The sequence below is a fragment of the Perissodus microlepis genome, chromosome 10 (assembly GCF_051167445.1).
Source record: "Perissodus microlepis isolate ML-2025 ecotype Zambia chromosome 10, ASM5116744v1, whole genome shotgun sequence".
Classification (NCBI taxonomy): Eukaryota; Metazoa; Chordata; class Actinopteri; order Cichliformes; family Cichlidae; genus Perissodus; species Perissodus microlepis.
The window spans coordinates 14646317-14659058 of NC_140470.1; the positions used below are offsets into that span (position 1 = coordinate 14646317).

At 40.5% G+C, this 12742-nt stretch overlaps 1 protein-coding gene across 4 annotated transcripts in view; it reads left to right on the forward strand.

Annotated features, from left to right (window-relative positions):
- Positions 1-2092: 2092 nt before the first annotated feature.
- Positions 2093-12742, forward strand: part of LOC146379054 (neurexin-2-like) — a 126519-nt gene continuing 115869 nt past the window's right edge. For 2 of the 4 annotated variants that reach the window (XM_084942324.1, XM_084942325.1), the window contains exon 1: positions 2093-2446. The gene's annotated coding sequence lies outside the window, so the exon portion shown is untranslated. The remainder of the gene's footprint in view (positions 2447-12742) is intronic. The other 2 variants (XM_084942327.1, XM_084942326.1) reach the window with 1 other exon arrangement.

Below are 12742 nucleotides of genomic sequence, written 5' to 3' on the forward strand. Positions count from 1 at the left end.
TTGCCAATCTTCCCAGGATTGGGCCGCCCAGCAAATTAACCTCAAGGTTAGACTGAATAATGTTCAGAGAAACTGCAAAAAAAAACAACCAAATATGACTTGCTTGGAAGTGCTGCCAGGAGAAAACGTCTTCTCTCTGAAACAAACATGGCAGCATTAGCATGACTTAGGTTTGCAAAGTTGCATCTGAAGAAACCACAAGACTTATGAAAAAATGTGATTTAGACTTGTTTTGCAGACACAGGACCATGGGCAGCTTGATGTCATTAAGTTGACCATGAACTCTTTCGTATACCACAGTATCCATCTGTGCAATCGATCCCACGGCTGCAAATCTACAACAGAATGTCTGAAAAAGAAAAGAATCAAGGTGTCGAAATGGCAGAGTCAAAGTCCAGACCTCTACCCGACTAACATGCTCTGGTCCTCGGGAGAGCTGTTCATAAAGAAAACCCTGCAAACCTCAATGCAATAAAGCAATGCTGTAAAGAAAAGTGGGCCAAAATCCCTCCACAATGATGTGAGAGACTGATAAACTCATACAAAAAACCATTATCTCAAGTTCTCAAAGTTCTTGCTGCTAAAGGTGTACAAGCTAGTGAATAATAAGGACATAACATGGCTATATATATGTATGTATGCACTGCTGAATGTGTTAAATCATGAACGTTGCTATATTGTTGATTTTAGCAGCAAATGTGACCGTAAAAATATTCAACCCCGATTTTACTCAGTTGGACTGAATTGTTTCCCAGGTAAAAACATTTCAGCACATTCATTATTCATTTGTCATCCTCAGATTCAAGATTGCTTTGATTTTATCTGTCTCACAAGGAAGGCTTAGTCCCATACTGGCTCACCTTAACAGGCTTTTAGAGTTTTAAATGGGTGAGTCAACCATCACCAATAAGTCAAATATTCTACACTTCACAGCATGCTGCATACACCTGATGTAGGATAGTGAATACAGAATCAGCAGTTATAGAAAACTGATACGTGACCTCACTTTTTTCTTCCTGCACAAATCCAAATGTCCTCAGTTTCTCTGAATCCAATTCCAGCATGGGAAAGCAGCATGATTAAACAAAGGAGCTTGAAGTATCATCCAGAAAATATACGGCTCACTCCAACATAATGAGGTTAAATTTTGATTTTCTCCACCAGAAGACTTATATAACCCTGTGTGAAGTCTTTGCAGTTTATCTCTGTGTTGTCTGCTTGTGTGTGTCTGTGTGTGTGTTCCTTATATAAAGCAAGCTGACTTGCTTTTGTGCATTAAATGTACTCTACTACCTTTTTCATATCATTTTACACAAAAATCAACTTCAAAAGTTAAAACTATTTTTTTTAACTTTTTCCGCTCTTTCTTCTCTTTCCTGCCATTAATTTAATGTGATTTGAGCAGAACTAAGAATTACAGTGTAAATAAAGCTCACATCCATACTCACTCACTTACAGGGATGATAGCAGCTTGAAATATTACACCCTAGCCTGCACACTGGTGTCACTGTTAACGTTGGACAGTCTTTTTTTTTAATAAAAAACAAAAACAAAAAACTTTTCCTCAGAGCCATGGAAGTTTCCGTGCTTTAAATAGTTGGGGGGGTGAACGTGGAGGGAGGCTGCTAATGTAGGAATGACACCACGGTGTGTTTTGTTACATGATGTCAAACAAAGATGGCAACTGGATGAGTAAGCTGCTCATTAAGGCACACATGGAGCTGTGGACCCTAGAATGGAGCAGGGGGACTAGTTTTAGTGGTGATGTATGTGTGTGTGTGTGTGGGGGGGTGACCACAATCCGATCATCTGTCTTGCTCAAGGACACTCTGGCAACACGAAGAGACCTAAAGCAGGATCTGGTTGAACATTTGAACCGCCTCCTTAAAAATAGGATGGCACTCCTATGTTGAGATATCCCACTTAATATGATACTTGTGATGGAAATTCCAGTTTACCTGCTTAAATATTGCAGGTTACATTTCTGTGGTTAAACGCCCTTTAATCCTCCATGGCAACGCTGCTGTTATAGTTTGATGGGAAGCGGGATTGGTCAACAGCAGCTGACCGCGCCCTCAACCCATATAAGCTACCTACCAAACTATTACCATCAAGTGTCGGGGGAATGACGGCTCTGCTGCCGCTGCTGCTGCTGCCCTCGGTGCGGCGGAGGAGAGAAAGCATTTTTGTTTGTACAGAGAAGCTCTGGGCTTCCCTGGCCGCCTGCCTCCATCGACACAGCAACATTTGAAGATAAGAATATCCTTTCTGAAGACAAAGGTCGCTTATTCATCTGCCGCATTCATCTCTGCTCAATTTAGGATTTTTTCCCCCTTTCCCCCCTCCTCCTCTTCCTCCTCCTCTCTTCTCTCTCCCTCTCTTTTGCCTGGCTGGAATAATCAAACCCTCCCTGTATCCATGTGTCGGATCGCTGGATGATGCACAGGTAGGCTAAATGACACCGCACACCTCCTACACAGAAACGACCTTATGGACGGCGATAATTGGCTTTAAAGCGTGCTGCAGTAGAAAGCTACAAGATAAGCCGCGCTGTATCAGTGTCTGTGTGTTTTTATTTTTATTATTTTATTTTATTTTTCAATGTCAGTGGTCCGGAATTGTTTGTATTTCAATTCTTGTGTGTGGGGGGGGGGGATAGGCTGCTGCTGCTGCTCACCAATTATGGACACTTCTCCTGAGGTTTCTTTTGGAGATTTCACTTAAAGCAACGAGAGATAATCACATTTAAAAACCAAGCCGCCTTTTCCCCTCTCTCTCTAACGCTTTGCTTTTTTGTATCCGTGTTTACAGTCAGTTGAGGGAGGGTGGAGGAGAGGTATGGTTTCCAAATTCAACACGGTTGCGGTTGAGGTCGCTTAATTGCGTGCCGGCAGACATGCCCTGTGGTTAGGCTACAGCACATACAGCGGGGGCTTTTCCTTTGAATACAGGCTGCACAACACACACGCACACGCACAAGCCATTGTTTGATTTCGTCAGATGCCACATGCCGGGATGGCTAGGTATTAATTTTTTATATAAAAAAGTGAAGTTAAGGTGGTCTTTGAGTCATGAAGCACGCAGGGCCCTTGTCTCCGAAATGCTCGAGGTAGCCTATTTATTATTGAGAGGGATTTCATGTTCTGTGCCAGAGGACTGGCCAGTTTAAAGATAGGCGAAGGAGAGACAGGCAGACACAGAGAGGGAGAGAGAGAGGGAGGGAACGGTGGAGTAAAACAGTTGTCACATCCTTTGCATCCTCGGCAGCTTCACTTTAATATTATCTTTAAAACCTGAGAAAGTTGTGCACTGGAAATTATGATTATTGATATGTTTTTGATATATATATTTGTGTGATGAGAGTAGTTGCTCAAACCTGTAGCCCACTAGGCCTATTTATGCTCTCACAGGAATCTGCAGCTTCCACGCAGCAGGTTATGTAGCACCAATTAAGAAGCGTTGGCCGCTGATGAGGTGCTGTGGTTCAATTTGGAGCTTGTTTTCAAAAATGTATTTATTTTTTCCTCCCCTTTACACAATTGACAGCAAATCATCACCACTAACATACCACGCTGCATATATTACTTGGATGAATGTGAATGAACAGAAACAGACACTAGTTAATCATCTGCTATTGTTCACTGGATTGCGTAAATTGGTGTAGTTCAGATTCTTAGTCTTGTAATTCAGTTTAATTACATCATCTTTCTTTTTTTCTTTCTTTTTGAGTGTCTTCAGTGCCGTCGCTTAAAATGGTAACGAGTCTAGGTCACAGCTGGATATTAGCCCCAGTAATTAGATTAATTTATCAAAAAAAAAGAGGGGAGGTGCCCAAGATTCTGAGCTACGCTGCTGCACATTTCACAGGAGTGCTGCTGCCCTCCCTTCACCCTGGAAACCAATTTGCTTTGCAAATTCTACTCCACCTGTAATCCAATCCATTTTGTTACTTAGTTCTCTAAAATCTAGGTATTTACAACTCAGGTAGCTGCATGAAAAATGCTTTTCACTTAAAGTAAGTAACCACCTGTGCTTGACTATCGTTGCATGCAATCTTTTAGCACCTCTGTTGTGGACAGCGCACAAGTGTTGCATCTCAGATTGCACATTTTCTCATCAACACTCTTAAATCCCTGCTGCTTTGGCTGACAGACTCATTTAAATGCTATGTTATTCTTTAGTAAGGCACTTGGTTTTCTTAAATGAGAGCTGTGTTGACAACAAGGAAGGCTTGCAATGCTCCAAACCTGAACAATGGACTTATACAATGCAGAGCATGACTTTTTGTGTATATAGTGTGTGTGTGTTGGGTATTCTTTTATGATAATATTTCCAGGCAGCATTGCAACAGCAGGGTGTGTCACAGTCTTGCCTTTTTGTTTTCTATTTTAATTTCCCTTTTTCATCTTTTGTATGTGCAGCTTGCAGCAAATTTCCTGTGTTTATTTTTATAAGTTATCAGCTCTGTTTTGACACAGAGTATGCCACTGGCAATATTTTGCTCATCATTTAGTATTTTTTATGCCTTCGGTGTCATCTTTTCCCCACTCTTGTTGCTATAATCTGGCTCACAAGACATCTGTCTCCATTGCTGCTTCCAGTGAGACTTAAGGGTTTGGACAGAGAGTTAGTTTGTTTTTGTTTTTGTTTTAATTGACGTCACAGCTGCTGTTACCCACATAATACAACCGGTATTAATTCAATTGAAAATAATATCAGAAATTATTTTATAGCTGTTAATAGTATTAAGCTGCATCCACATTACTTCACATTAAGCTTAATGCTGGAATGTATTTGAGCCATTATCTGTTAAAGCTGCACTTATTTGAATTTTTACATTAGCATGGCGCCTGCTAAGTATGAAAAGGAAATTTAGAATTAAGATGTCATGCCTAAAGCACCAGCCAATATGCAAAGAGAGATGGATGACTGGGTGACGTGAAGGAGGAGACTGCTTGAAATAACAACAGGGCAGAGTTGACATGGTGTGTGTGCGTGTGTGTGCGTGTGTGTGCGTGTGTCACAGCTCAATAGCTTCAGCGTGCATACTGGGGAAGTGGAAGTTTACAGATATTGTGCGGCATTGCGAATCGTGTCGCTTCCTCTCTATCATACCCCATCAAGGTCACATCCACAGACTGAAAGTGGTGGCCCTGGCCTTTTCCACTTCTGGCTCTGGCAGAGGAACGGGGCCCGCGGACCACTGCTGCTTCTAATCAGGGCTGACGCGTGACTCAGTTGCATGCCAGCTGCGCAGCCAAACAGGGATTATGTCCCTGGATGGTGAAGACAAAAAAAGGTCACAGTTGAGATCTTTGTCTCGCTACACCTTTGGGGAGTTGGGGTTATTTCATTATTTGCGCATTATATTTAATGAACTTTGCTCAAATGACTGAAACAAAATACTTAAACAACTGAAATCCTACACACAATACAAGTCATACAGCCAGCAGTCCTATAGTCAGGGTTGGGAAACCAGCAGCGCTGTTGGTTAAGTTGCAATCTGGGTCATTGTGCCACTTGTTTTAAAGGGTAGCTGTAAGGCTGTAAGACAGTATTAGTCCAGATATGGACACTGAAATTTTGAAAAGTAAAATAATAATCTTCATATGTGGCGGCAACTGATTTAGAAAGCTTGATTGGTCTTGTTATATATCTGTGAAATAATTGACAGTGAAATTGCCCGTTATTTTCACCGCAGGTGGTACAGTAGGTGGAATGGAGCGGAAGGTGGTCTGTAATTTTCTGTAAGCAGAATGCTACTCAGGAATCAGCAAAGGTTGGTACACCAGGGCCTGTCATACTGGGAGGCGCCGTGACAGAAATGTTTTCTGAAAAGCTCAGCTGTAATTCATTAAATATGTGCATGACAAAAAAATTGCACCAGATCAAATTTTAGCAAGACGGTGCAGCCATTATGAAGAAGGAATGACATTTGCTAGGTATTTCTTTCCGTTAGTTCTCATTAATGAAATGCTGTGAGACTGAAATTAGTTTTTTTTTTTTTTTTTGGCTGTGCAACAAATAACGAAATGTAAAATGCTTATGGGGGGTGGAATAACAGCTCGGGGAGAAGGATGAGGAAACCTCAAACTTGTGATGTTATCAGTTATGAAGTCTAGACAGTCTCTGGAACTAGCGGCACATTTTGACACTTTGTTTCAGGAGTATTGGTACATTTTCTGCTGCATAAAAGACGATGTTCCTGTACAACAGTACTCACCCCCACCCTACAGTGCACACAACCTTTTTTGTAATTAATGGGCTCCTAAGGTTGACACCACAGTCTCCAATCAGCCTCTGGCCTTGATTAAGAGGCTATTGTATTGCAGTAATAGCAGAGGAAAACAGAAGCGAAGTAAGTGTTCATAATCTCACAGTTTAACTTTGCATGGCACCGTAGTAATTCCAAATGAAAATAGCATAAAGAATAATGAGTTCTTGGAGTGCATATATCAAAAACCCTAAAGGTGATATTTATAATAAGCATTTACTGTTAAACTTAGAATACATGAGCCAGTAGGTGAAGAAAGCAGGATTGTTATTCTGCTCCATTCAGGTGTCTTCTGCATGTTCAGGAGTGTTGCAATACATTGCAAATGTATTTCAGCTCGTCCATCGTTGCTACCGTGTGACAGCATGAGAAAAGGGAACTGCACTGTTAACCGAAATGTGCCCAGGCAGCATAATCAGTGCCCTTTGAGATATAAAACACAATATCACCCTGTCAGTGCATTATGCAGTTACGGTGCTCAGAAAACAGCAATGCAACAAGATCCTGCTGAAATCTGGAGCAAAGAACAGAAACTACTCTCTGTGCTCCAGTTACTGTATCATTTCAAATCTGCATTTTCTATCTAACCCATTGTTTGGCAATTTAGCAGGCACACCGTAATATTATTAGAGGTGTCTTTGTTTTCCTAATTCTGAAATATTTACAGTTCAGTGTCCCCAAACTGTGGATCTTTATTTATTAAAAAGAGCCAGTAATTCCTAGAATATCATCACATTTCTGCATATTGATATATTCTAAACTTGTGTGATCTTTTACTTTGGCGAGCCTCATATCTGGTTTTGCATTCCTAAATGCTTTAGTAATGAATGTCAAAGAAAAAAATAAATCAAAGGTCCAACAACAGACTGGATCCAATGCATTATTCATGAGAGCACTGGGTTAGCTTCTTTTACAGTACATCAGTGCCATCTTTAAATAAGTGTGCACAGAAGCCTGTTTCTTCCACTAAAACAGTGATGACATGTGGAAGGTCAAACATTCACCTTGGCTGACTGTCAGTCTGGTACAGTAATACACATTATCTTCATCAGTGAGTCAGCCCATAATGTTGGAACTGAAAAAAAGGGGGTGGGTGGGGGGTTTGGGTCAGTGGGGGATGCTACAGTATGGCAAACTGAAATGTTTTGATTGAACTTGGATCAGATCTGTTGCCAGAGACATCTGACGGGGCTGCAGAGGTCTTATACTGTCTTAGTTTCAGATTGCTCAATGAATCTTTCTCTTTCATACCAGACATTACTCTCACCAGCACAGGCATTAATCTTTTCAAACTAATATCCGCAGGACTCTGGCTTAGAAGGCATGTGAGCGCTCACGATGAAAGGAAGCTTATGTATGGGGAAAAATAAGAGTAGGAAACCTGGCCAGCCATAGTAAATTGCATTGTAACACTTGGGGTTAAAAGAGCAAAGTCTTGCAAGCTTTCGTTTCTCCTTCCTTATCATCTCACATTAAGGTGGATGACAGATTTATGTGGAGGCAATTGATCAGCTGCCTGACTGTCCATCCATCACGCTGATCTCTGCTGTGTCTGAACCAGGCCTGTCACACTCAGATGACCAGCGGACTGCAGCGTCGGGGATGGTGTGGTAAACACTGGGACAGTCATTTATTTCAATTCAATCTGTGTCTTCGGGCGTCTCTCATGGGGAACAGATTCATGCTAATTTGTTATAGTATGCATCGGAAATCTCATCTAATGCTGCATTGCAAAATCAATCTTATCCTTGCCTGAGGCGGCTGCTTCTATAAAAGAGTTTGTCTCTTGCGTCCTACCTGTATGAGGAGGCTCCATGCCGTATCAGTGTCAACATTCATTGGGTTTTAGTGGAGCTTTCTGATCCTGGCCAAGAAGCTGTTACCCAAGATTAACCCAGGTTGTTCTGTTGCATTGCTGGTGAAGAGGAGAGAGGAGTGTGTGTGTGTCTTGTGTGTCTTGTGTGTGAAGGAAAGAATCAGTGAATAGGATCTTTTCTTGCTCCCACTCTCCATTTTGTCTGGTGGCATCATTCTCAGGATGAGATGTGACAGCACTGGATGATCTAATCATGGATGTCATAGCATAGCTGCTTATTAACTGAGATTTCAAGGGCAAACATTTTCATCATTAGTAGTATGCTGTAGCTCCACAAGCAAGTACAGTGCTGAATGATGGCTCCTGGTAATGTCACTGAAGCACAGGAGGGCCTTTGCTGTCTCATTAAATTTTTTGTGCATATATTTTAGGAAGCATCTTTATGAGGAGCTAAGTTACAGAACCTACATTTCTACACAGTGCTCTACTAGAGGACCGAATCTCAACGGCAAATTAATTCTTCCTTGAGAGTTGAGAGGGAAGGTCCGTCATTTATAATAAAGATCTCTGGGGTTGCTTTCATGAGGGTTGTGTTTAACAGTATTTGCATATCCAGAGTCTTGAAGAGGCACTCTGAAAGATGGGGGAATTCATAAAGTTGCACAGTAAGGACTTCAATGATCTTTGATATCGGCACTGTATCTGTTAGCTCACTGACAGTATATTTTATCGTCACTGCTTTTGGATCAGTGTATTTTTGGGCAGATTGAATTAAAGTTCAGCTTTTTAGAAACCTCTGGTATCTCCCAATGAGATGTTATCCTTTGTTAGCCCCGTATGAGCTACAGCACACTGGTGAAAACTGATGGAATTCTTTCAGTATTTTGATTGGATTAGATTTTTTTGCATGTGAAAATGTTAATCAACAAGGCAATCATTTAATTAATTTTATATACAAATTCATGGTGCTGCCCTTTATTATCAGTGCCTGTATAGCTTCATTGAAAATATAGTCTATCTGTCCAATTTTGGGGGGGGGGGCAAAAGAAGTCTTTCAGTTTGCAAAACTTATAAGTATTTATTAGTAGGCTACAGCTTACCTTGTGATTGTGTGAACAGCTAGTACTATTCAGAAGAGTGAAATGTAGAGATGCATTAACTGCAATTGTCTTGGTTGATGTCAATTGTTTTTAAGTGGGACCTGCAGATTTTTGGCAATGCCGATTTCTTTCTGAGTACTATAGCTACCAGCAAAACCAAGCAAAATCATATTTTTTCATTATTCAATATTTTTTGTTAATAAAACAAATGATAAAACAGTTTCCCCCATACTGCTCTGACTGAAAATTAAGTGCTCTGCTACTGGTAAGAGGTACAAGTCATTAGTTGCTGTACACCCACCTTTACCTGAAACATTTTCCCCCATAAAACAAAAGCAGTTGCAATAGATTTTTATAAGATAACAAAACAAACATCAGTTACTCATATTATTTTCCAATATGTTTATAACTTCCCCAGAACAGCAACACTTATCTTTTCCAATCATCTTTCCTTATAACAGGGTTGATCCTTTGCTTATACCAAGCCTAGTGGCATGTGGTAACTCTAGCTAGCTAGCTCAGAGCTAGCTAGCTTTTTTAGTATCTTTAAAATGTCCATTTCAGCTGGGTGAGTGTTATTTAAGTGTGCAATTAGGTAAAGGAGTTTTTCATGATGGTCCCCCATGTGCCTTCACTCACAGTTGGGCGCTTTCTAGCCAGTAACATGTTAGCATGTGGGCTATGAGTCTGCTGCAACTATTTGTCTGCATTCGTGTTGCACATGCATTAAAGGTGACATACACGAAGTTGACTGGCCAGCCAGTCATCTGATTCTGGTCCCTAGCTGGTGGATTGGTGTATCTCTAGTAAAATGGGGTAAAATAAATTATATAGTTCACAGATATCCAAACACATCCTCACTAATGCACACCCTCACATTATTTTAACATGGGGCTGAATTTGCTCTCAACAACCATTCAGACATGAGCCATTTTTCTAAAATGCCTGAACAGTAAAAGATTAAACTATCACAGGAATATCAAAAACATCCATCAGAATAAACTGAAAGATTTTCCCACTCATTTGTACTGTAGCTTACCTGTGTGAGATTGACAGCGTCTGACTAAATGGTGCTCTACGCCATTCTTTGCTCGTCCACACACATCAGTCATGTCATTGTATGCTCAAACTGAGTGGAGTGGGTGGCGAGCAGAAAATTGGAATCTTTTTAATAAAATAAAGCTTCAGACAAATGGTTCTCTTCTGAAACAATCTTGTATGTAATTTCTTTTTTTCCCTGAAAACTGAAATATAAGTAGAAGAACTGAATGTTGACAGAAGATATGTCAGGACAAAAATCTGTCTAATGATGTTAGTGAGTCTTGCCTGAGCTGAGCCTCTCATTGCCACGACCCAACCTCCACCTAACTGTGCGATGAAGGTGTTGCTCTGATCCCGCTTGGTTGGACAGAGACAGTGATGCAGGCTCATTTTCTGCATGTAAGCGAATAAGCTGGAAGATGCCTGCCGTCTTGTCATTTAAATCACATTTTTTTTGCTGTGGGAACCCAAGCAAATTGCATCTCAGAGGAAAGCATTTCAAATGGCATTACAGTTACAGCAGTGTAGCAAGCAGATGTGCATGGATTTTATCCCTACTACGCCTACAGTACATTTACATTTGCTTAATGAGGGTACTGTGAAGAGTACCATGTTTATGCTTGTAGCTAGTGTTACGTAGTTAGTTACCTAATTACCTGGCTTGCTGGTTTGTGAAAATGTCATCTGTTACAGGCCCTGTTCTACTGAGACAAGGGGAAACTAATGCTTGGCTGACACGCACCCAGTATGTATGGCCTACATAGTGTTGCAGCAGGTAGATAGATACCTTAAATTGGTTGTTCTGCCTGAGTGTTGTTCAAGCCAAAGGCCCATATCTGCTCATATTTATCACACTTAAATCTAAAGGTGCAGTAAAAACACAGTTTTTTCTCTTCAGGCCTGTGTCTCTAAGAGCTTTCCCAGCAAGACAAATTGGCAGATTGTGAAGAAAAATAAGGGCACAGCAACAGCATGACTATGACCGTAAATGCTACGAAAGTGGCTTGATTGTTTCTGTGGAATATTTACAATTAAAATCAATATTTTCAAAAGGTTGCTTTCATGTCTGATAAAAGCAACCGGCGCAGCGCACAGTGTGAACAGCAGCCACAAACATCTCGTTTTTAGCACTGAAAATACTGGAACGTTTATACATCTCTTTGAATTATGCAACATATAAATCAGGGGGATAACAGCTGACGCAGAGATATGAGTTAACGGTCAAGAAGAGGATCAAGTGGTTGATGAAGATGAGGATAATGACGGCCTTGTTGATGATGAGGAGTATATGCCTAATGGCAAGGGTGACGGTCGTGCAGATGCAGATGTTGATGAGGGCGGTGATTGTACCGCTCAAGCTTGCAGCTGAGCTAAAAAAGCATTCCACAAATACAAGAAAAGCAAAGCACACATAAAAACTCAATAGCAAACGGTTCTAGCTTGAAAAGGCACAAATGTGATACCTTAGGCTGGTAGAAAATTCAGAAAGACATATTTCACAATGTGTCTGTTTGAGGACTATAAGCATGTATTTATTTTCTTTAAAACGTTTTTCATTTAACAGAATGCATACCAAAGTCCAAATGCAGCTGCACTAAAAAAAGAATTCCGTGCTTTTGGAAATGCTTTGCCTATTTGCTTTCTTGCTGAGAGTGAGATGAGAAGATTGATAGCACTCTCATGTCTTTACAGTAAATATGAAACTCCTGCCAGCAGCCAGCTAACTTATCTTACCACATAGTGCGGAAACAGGTGGAAAATGGCTACCCTGGCTCTTTTCAGAGGTAACAAAATATTCCTTCCAGCACCTTTCTGTAAAGCTCCCCTAAAAGACATGTTGCACTTAGTCGGTATGAAACCAAACTGTAGAAAATAATTTTGCTGTCAGCTACTGTCTAGGCTCCATAAAACTACTGCTCCAGGCTTTGCACTAAGTGAAGTTAGCCTGTTGCTGCTGATTATCTACACTGAAAAAGAAATCCATTTAAATAATGGGAAATGTCCCGGTCATTTTATCCCCAGCTCATTTGTCAGAATTTAAATTGTAACTTGTAAAATTCAATGCATTTCAAGATTTAAAGAAAAAACACCCATAAAAATGAAAGATTTTAAAATGGTAAATTGTTCTAAATCTACTATAGTGTGTAGTCTGCAGTGTACACTCAAAAAATAGATTTGAGAATTGTGTCACTTTTCTCATATTAGTCTTGATATAACAAGACAGCCAATGACCCTTTCTCTAAATGTTAACACGAGCAAGCACGCTGCTATAAAATACCATCTAAAATGAGATTATTTGATAGGAGAAGCACCTGATAAGCCTAATACTGGCGTTCAATATGAACCATGTTGTTTATCAGCTCATCTTTTATTTAGCAGGTGCAGAATCAGCAACTAAACGGCGTCCATCTCACCAGTGCAGCATCAGTTCTTGCATTTTTTTTAATCATCACCGTCAATAGCCAACTGCAAAAACGTACACTGCAAACCTGACACTTTTTGTTAACACAT